This window comes from Arachis duranensis, chromosome 1 (genome assembly GCF_000817695.3).
Source record: "Arachis duranensis cultivar V14167 chromosome 1, aradu.V14167.gnm2.J7QH, whole genome shotgun sequence".
Classification (NCBI taxonomy): domain Eukaryota; kingdom Viridiplantae; phylum Streptophyta; class Magnoliopsida; order Fabales; family Fabaceae; genus Arachis; species Arachis duranensis.
The window spans coordinates 58,648,440-58,655,615 of record NC_029772.3 but is presented as its reverse complement, the minus strand read 5'-3'; positions in this window follow the sequence as shown (position 1 = coordinate 58,655,615).

The window sequence follows — 7,176 nt, the reverse complement described above, 5'->3', positions numbered from 1 at the left end:
AATTCTCTAAATTAATTTCCTGTTTATCAACTCAACCATTTTTGGAAACACCTGATTGATAAAATAGCACATCTTCCTGCAACTCGTTGGGAGACGACCTAGGATTCATACTCCCAGTATTTTAATTTCAATATTGTGACAACCCTTCTAAATTGATAAGCAGATTTTCGGTTGGTTAAGGACTGTACTTGCAACGTATTTCTATTAATAATTTCTTAACTCGCCAATTTCTGCCACGTCAATTTTTGGCGCCATTGCCGGGGAGTTGCAACAGTGTGCTAATTTATTGATTGGCATTTATTTAATTGCAATTTTTCTTTTTATTTTGTTACTGTGAGCTGTACGTTTCTTTTGTTAAATGACGCGTTCACTTCTTGATCCAAGCTTGTCAGTATTTGACCCTGAGATTGAAAGAACTATTTCACGTATAAGGCAAGCTCGGCGTCGGTGAGTCCTCTCTGCGGACGAACCTAAAACGTCATCTAAAGAAGAAACAAGCCCCCTCTCTACTGATCCAATTGATTTACGTGCAGGTAACATGGCAGCACCTAGGAGAATCACTATTTAGGAGGAAGGAGCCCCTGATTTTACACTACAACCATTCCAGGCACTCCACCCAGCAGTGGCTGTAGATTTCAAAATAAAGTCTTCGCTATTCAACTTGATGCCCAAGTTTCATGGCTTACCTACTCAAGAGCCTATCAAGAACCTTAGGGATTTTCATACTGCTTGTTCTACTGTTAAGCGTGATGGTACTGATGAAACTTCCATTCTGTTAAAAGCCTTCCCATTCTCTCTTGAGGGAAATGCAAGAGAGTGGTACTACACTCAACCCGGAACAACTGTTTCCAACTGGGATACACTTAGAAGAGAATTTTCGGAGAAATTCTTTCCAGCTGAGGTTGCCGATAACTGAGGAAAGACATGTCCATGATCGTTCAGGATGAATCTGAGACTCTCTATGAATACTTGGAACGCTTCAATAATCTTCTAGAAGCATGTTCCCACCATATGATTGACAAGATAGTGTTGCTTGGCTACTTTACACAGGGCATGAAATCTCAAGATAGGACCACATTGGAAGGTGCTAGCAATGGGTCTATGAAAAAGTACAAGACTACGGAAGAAGCATGGCAATTGTTCAGCAACTTAGCTGAATCTACTAGGAATCACAGGCAGAAACAAAGTCGGTCAAGAGCTTTTACAGAGGTGTCCACTAGCAAAGAGACTGCTGCTATAGCTCAGAGCTTATGTGAAATGACTAACTTGCTGATGCAGATGCAGCTAAGTCAACAACAGGCTCAGCAAGTTCATCCTTCTCTACCACAGCACAGCCAGCAGTTGGTTCCACGAAGAGTATGTGGAATCTGTGCAGATTACAGTTATTACACTGATGAGTGTCCGCAACTCCAACCGGAAGATCAAACTGTAGCAACCACTCATAACTTCTATGACCGCCCCAATCAAGGGTACAATCAAGGTGGCAGCTATAACCATGGATGGCAGGATAACTCTAACCAAGGCTGGAGAGATAATTCTAACCAGGGTTGGAGGGACAATCATAACAGAGGAGGCAGAGATAACAATAGAAATCAGAGGTGGAATAATAATAACTTCAGGCAGCAGAATCAGAATCAGGCCTACAGAGCACCTCATCTAAGACAGCCTCAAGCATCTCAGCAGACCTCTCAGATCACTTATCCCTCTTCATATCCTAATGATGAGTTACTACAATCTATTGATTGGAGACAATAGGCCATGGAAAACACCCTCACTTCTACTTTGAATGGTTTGAATTCTACTTTGCAAGCCCCTGTCTCACAGATTGGATCACTAAACAACTCTAACAACTAGTCCTCAAGCTCTGGTGGACTCCCCTCTCAACCATTACCCAATCCAAAGGGTGGTATTAATGCCATCACCCTGAGGTTCAAAACCACATTGCAAGAGAGGAATCAGGAAGAGCCAAACCTACCTGAACACGCCTCAGCCGAAGAGGTAGTGGAAATAGAAGATGTTGAGGAAGAAAAGGGTATACAGGACATGGCTGAGGAAGAAGATGCTAGATCACAGGAAGAAGCACCAAAGGACACAGACACTGTAGAAAATGCCATTCCTATTCTATTTCCACAACTTACAAGGAAGCCCAGGAAGCAGTTGGAACCTGATCCCAAAATGGTAGAAATATTAAAAAAAATTGAGGTAACTGTTCCCCTTTTTGATGTTATTCAATAAGTACCTAAATACATAGAGTTTCTAAAGGATTTATGCATACATGATGAGTGGATAATTTATACGCTTTTTGGCATTGTTTTTACATAGTTTTTAGTATGTTTTAGTTAGTTTTTAGTATATTTTTATTAGTTTTTATGAAAAAATCATATTTCTGGACTTTACTATAAGTTTGTGTGTTTTTTTGTGATTTCAGGTATTTTTTGGCTGAAATTGAGGGATCTGAGCAAAAATCTTATTCAGGCTGAAAAAGGACTGCTGATGCTGTTGGATTCTGACCTCCCTGCACTCGAAATGGATTTTCTGAAGCTACAAAACTCCAAATGGCACGCTCTCAATTTTTCTGGAAAGTAGACATCCAAGGCTTTCCAGCAATATATAATAGTCCATACTTTATTCAAGTTTAGATGACGCAAACTGGCATTCAACGTCAGCTCCATGCTGTATTCTGGAGTAAAACGTCAGAAACACGTCATAAACCAGAGTTAAATGCCAGAAACACGTTACAACTTGGTGTTTAACTCCAAGAAAAGCCTTTGCACATGGAAAGCTCAAGCTCAGCCCAAGCACACACCAAAGTGGGCCCCAGAAGTGGATTTCTGCACTTAGACTTATTTTTGTAAACCCTAGTGGCTAGTTTAGTATAAATAGGACTTATTACTATTGTATTATTCATTCTGGATACCATATTTCATATTTGGGGAGGCTGGCCATTTTCCCATGCCTGGATCTCCAGTCCTTATGTATTTTCAATGGTGGAGTTTTTGCACACCATAAATTAAGGGTGTGGAGCTCTGTTGTACCTCGAGTTTTAATGCAATTACTACTATTTTCTATTCAATTCATCTTATTCTTATTCTAAGATATCCATTCGCACCTAAGAACATGATGAATGTGATGATTATGTGATGCTCATCACCATTCCCACCTATGAACGCGTGACTGACAACTACTTCCATTCTACAAGCAATAAAGGCTAGAGTGTGTATCTCTTGGATTCCTTAAACAGCATCTTCGTGGTATAAGCTAGAATCCATTGGCAGCATTCTTGAGAATCCAGAAAGTCTAAACCTTGTCTGTGGTATTCTGAGTAGGATTCAATGATTGAATGACTGTGACGAGCTTCAAACTCGCGAGTGTTGGGCGTTAGTGACAGACGCAAAAGACTCACGGGATTCTATTCCAACATGATCGAGAACCGATAGATGATTAGCCTTGCGGTGACAGCGCATTTGGAACATTTTCACTGAGAGGACGAATGGTAGCCATTAACAACGGTGATCCCTCAACATACAGCTTGCCATGGAAAGGAGTAAGAAGGATTGGATGAAAGCAGTAGGAAAGCAGAGATTCAGAAGGAACAAGCATCTCCATACGCTTATCTGAAATTCCCACCATTGATTTACATAAGTATCTCTATCTTTATTTTATGCTTTATTTATCTTTATATTTTCGAAAACTCCATAACCATTTAAATCCGTCTGACTGAGATTTACAAGATGGCCATAGCTTGCTTCATACCAACAATCTCCGTGGGATCGACCCTTACTCACGTAAGGTATTACTTGGACGACCCAGTGCACTTGCTGGTTAGTTGTGCGGAGTAGTGATAAAGTGTGATTTATGTTTGAGAGCACCAAGTCTTTGGAGCCATTGTTGATGATCACAATTTCGTCCACCAAGTTTTTGGCGCCGTTGCTGGGGATTGTTAAGTTTGGACAACTGACGGTTCATCTTGTTGCTCAGATTAGGTAATTTTCTTTTCGTTTATTTTCAAAAAAAAATTTTCAAAAATCTTTCAAAAATTTCTCATCTGTTTTCGAAAAATCCTTCAGAGTTTTTAAGAATGAATTCTAGAATTTCAAAATGGTATGCTAGAGCTTGGCTGGCCATCAAGCTTTAGACTAACCTGGCATGATTCCTGGGATTTTGATTGAGGACTTTGAATTCATTACTTCCTTTTTCCTATATGTTCTCGAAAAAAATAAAATAAAATACAAAAAAAATTAATAAAATCATAAAAACCAAAAATATTTTGTGTTTCTTGTTTGAGTCTAGAGTCAAGTCACAAGTTTGGTGTCAATTGCATGTTTTAATTTTTTCTAAAAATACTTTTCAAAAATTGCATGCATGCATCGTGTTCTTCATGATCTTCAAGTTGTTCTTGATAAATTTTCTTGTTTGATCTTCATAATTTCTTGTTTTGTGTTGTATGGTGTTTTTCATATGCATTCTTACATTCATAGTGTCTAAACATGAAAGATTTCTAAGTTAGGTGTTTTGCATGTTTTCTTTTCATTAAAAATTTTTTCAAAAATAAGTTCTTGATGTTCATCATGATCTTCAAAGTATTCTTGGTGTTCATCTTGACATTCATAGAGTTCTTGCATGCATCATGTGTTTTGATCTAAAAATTTCCATGCATTGAGTCTTTTTGTTGTTTTTCTCTCTCATCATTAAAATTCAAAAAAAATCAAAAAAATATCTTTTCCTTATTTCTCTCATAAATTTCGAAATCTTGGGGTTGACTTTTTCAAAATTTTTTAAATTAGTTGTTTCTTGTTAGTCAAGTCAAAGATTTCAATTTCAAAAATATATCTTTTCAAAATCTTTTTCAAAATCAAATCTTTTCCTTTGTTTTTTGAAAATTTTTCTAAAATTTTTTTCAAAATTTTTCAAAATCTTTTTCCTATTTTTATATCATATTTTCGAAAATCACATCATCAATTAATGTTTTGATTCAAAAATTTCAAGTTTGTTACTTTCTTGTTAAGAAAGATTCAAACTTTAAATTCTAGAATCATATCTTTTTGTTTCTTGTGAGTCAAGTCATTAATTGTGATTTTAAAAATCAAATCTTTTTCAAAATTAATTTCAATCATATCTTTTTAAAGCCATATCTTTTAAAAATCATATCTTTTCAAAAATATCTTTTCAATCTTATCTTTTCAAAATCATATATTTTCAATCATATCTTTTTCTATATATCTTTTTCAAATAATATCTTTTTAATCATATCTTTTTTATCATATCTTTTCAAAATCATATCTTTTTAATATTATCTTTTCAAACATATCTTTTTCATATCATATCTTTTTCAAACTTTAATTTTAACAATATCTTTTTCTAACTTCTTATCTTTTCAAAATTAAATTCAAAACTTTTTCAAAATCATCTAACCACTTTTTCAATTTTTTATTTTCAAAAATTTACTAACCAATTTTTCAAAAAATAAAATAAAATAAACTAAAATAAAATAATTTTCGAAATTCTCTCCCTCTTTCTATGTTCGAATTTTTCTCTTCTACTCTTCTTCCCTTCCACTCACATAAAAAAACCTCTATACTGTGGTAAAGAGGATCCCTATTATTATTTTTTGTTCCCTTCTTTTTCATATGAGCATGAGCAAGGACAAGAACATTCTTGTTGAAGCAGATCCTGAACCTGAAAAGACTCTGAAGAAGAAACTGAGAGAAGCTAAAATACAACAATCCAGAGAAACCTTACAAAAATTTTTGAAAAAGAAGAGGAGATGGCAGCCATGGAGTGGAAGCATGAAAGGCTTCTCTCAATACAGAGTCAAACAAAGCCCCCACATTCAAACTCTAAGTTTGGTGTTGGGAAGCCCCAACCTTGCTCTAATTATCTGTAAAGCTCCATGAGGGCTCACTGTCAAGCTATTGACATTAAAGAAGCGCTTATTGGGAGGCAACCCAATTTTTATTTGTTTATATTTCTATTTTTTTATGTTTTATTAGGTTGATGATCATGTGGAGTCACTAAACAATTGCAAAAATTAAAAACAAAATCAAAAATAGCAGAAAAAATAGCACCATTGGTTCTTCAAGAGGAGGAAGACGCCACCCTCACTAAGGTAGACCCGTTCCTTAATTTCCTTGTTCTTTTATTTCTCTGTTTTTTGATTTTCATGCTTCATGGTTGTCTATATTTGTGTCTTATTTACATGATCATTAGTGTCTAGTGTCTATGTCTTAAAGCTATGAATAATTCCATGAATCCTTCACCTTTATTAAATAAACTATTTTAATTGCAAAAGAAAGAGAAGTACTTAAATTTCAAAATTTATCCTTAAAATTAATTCAATTATTTTGATGTGGTGACAATACTTTTTGTTTTCTGAATGAATGCTTGAACAGTGCATATTTTTGATATTCTTGTTTATGAATGTTAAATATGTTGGCTCTTGAAAGAATGATGAACAAGAGAAATGTTATTGATGATCTAAAAAATCATAAAATTGATTCTTGAAGAAAGAAAAAGCAGTGAATAAAAAGCTTGCGAAAAAAAAGAAGCAAAAAAATAGAAAGAAAAAGAAAAAGCAAGCAGAAAAAGCCAATAGACCTTAAAACCAAAAGGTAAGGGTAAAAAGGATCCAAGGCTTTGAGCATTAATGGATAGGAGGGCCCAAGGAAATAAAATACAGGCCTAAGCGGCTAAATCAAGTTGTCCCTAACCATGTGCTTGTGTCATGAAGGTCCAAGTGAAAAAGCTTGAGACTGAGTGGTTAACGTCGTGATCCAAAGCAAAAAGAGTGTGCTTAAGAGCTCTGGACACCTCTAACTGGGGACTTTAGCAAAGCTGAGTTACAATCTGAAAATGTTCACCCAGTTATGTGTCTGTGGCATTTGTGTATCCGGTGGTAATACGGGAAGACAAATGCTTAGGGCCACGGCCAAGACTCATAAAGTAGCTGTGTTCAAAAATCAACATACTAAACTAGGAAAGTCAATAACACTATCTGAAGTCTGAGTTCCTATAGATGCCAATCATTCTAAACTTCAAATGATAAAGTGAGATGCCAAAACTGTTTAGAAGCAAAAAGCTACAAGTCCCGCTCATCTAATTAGAACTAAGCTTCATTGATATTTTGGGATCTATAGTATATTCTCTTCTTTTTATCCTATTTGATTTTCAGTTTCTTGG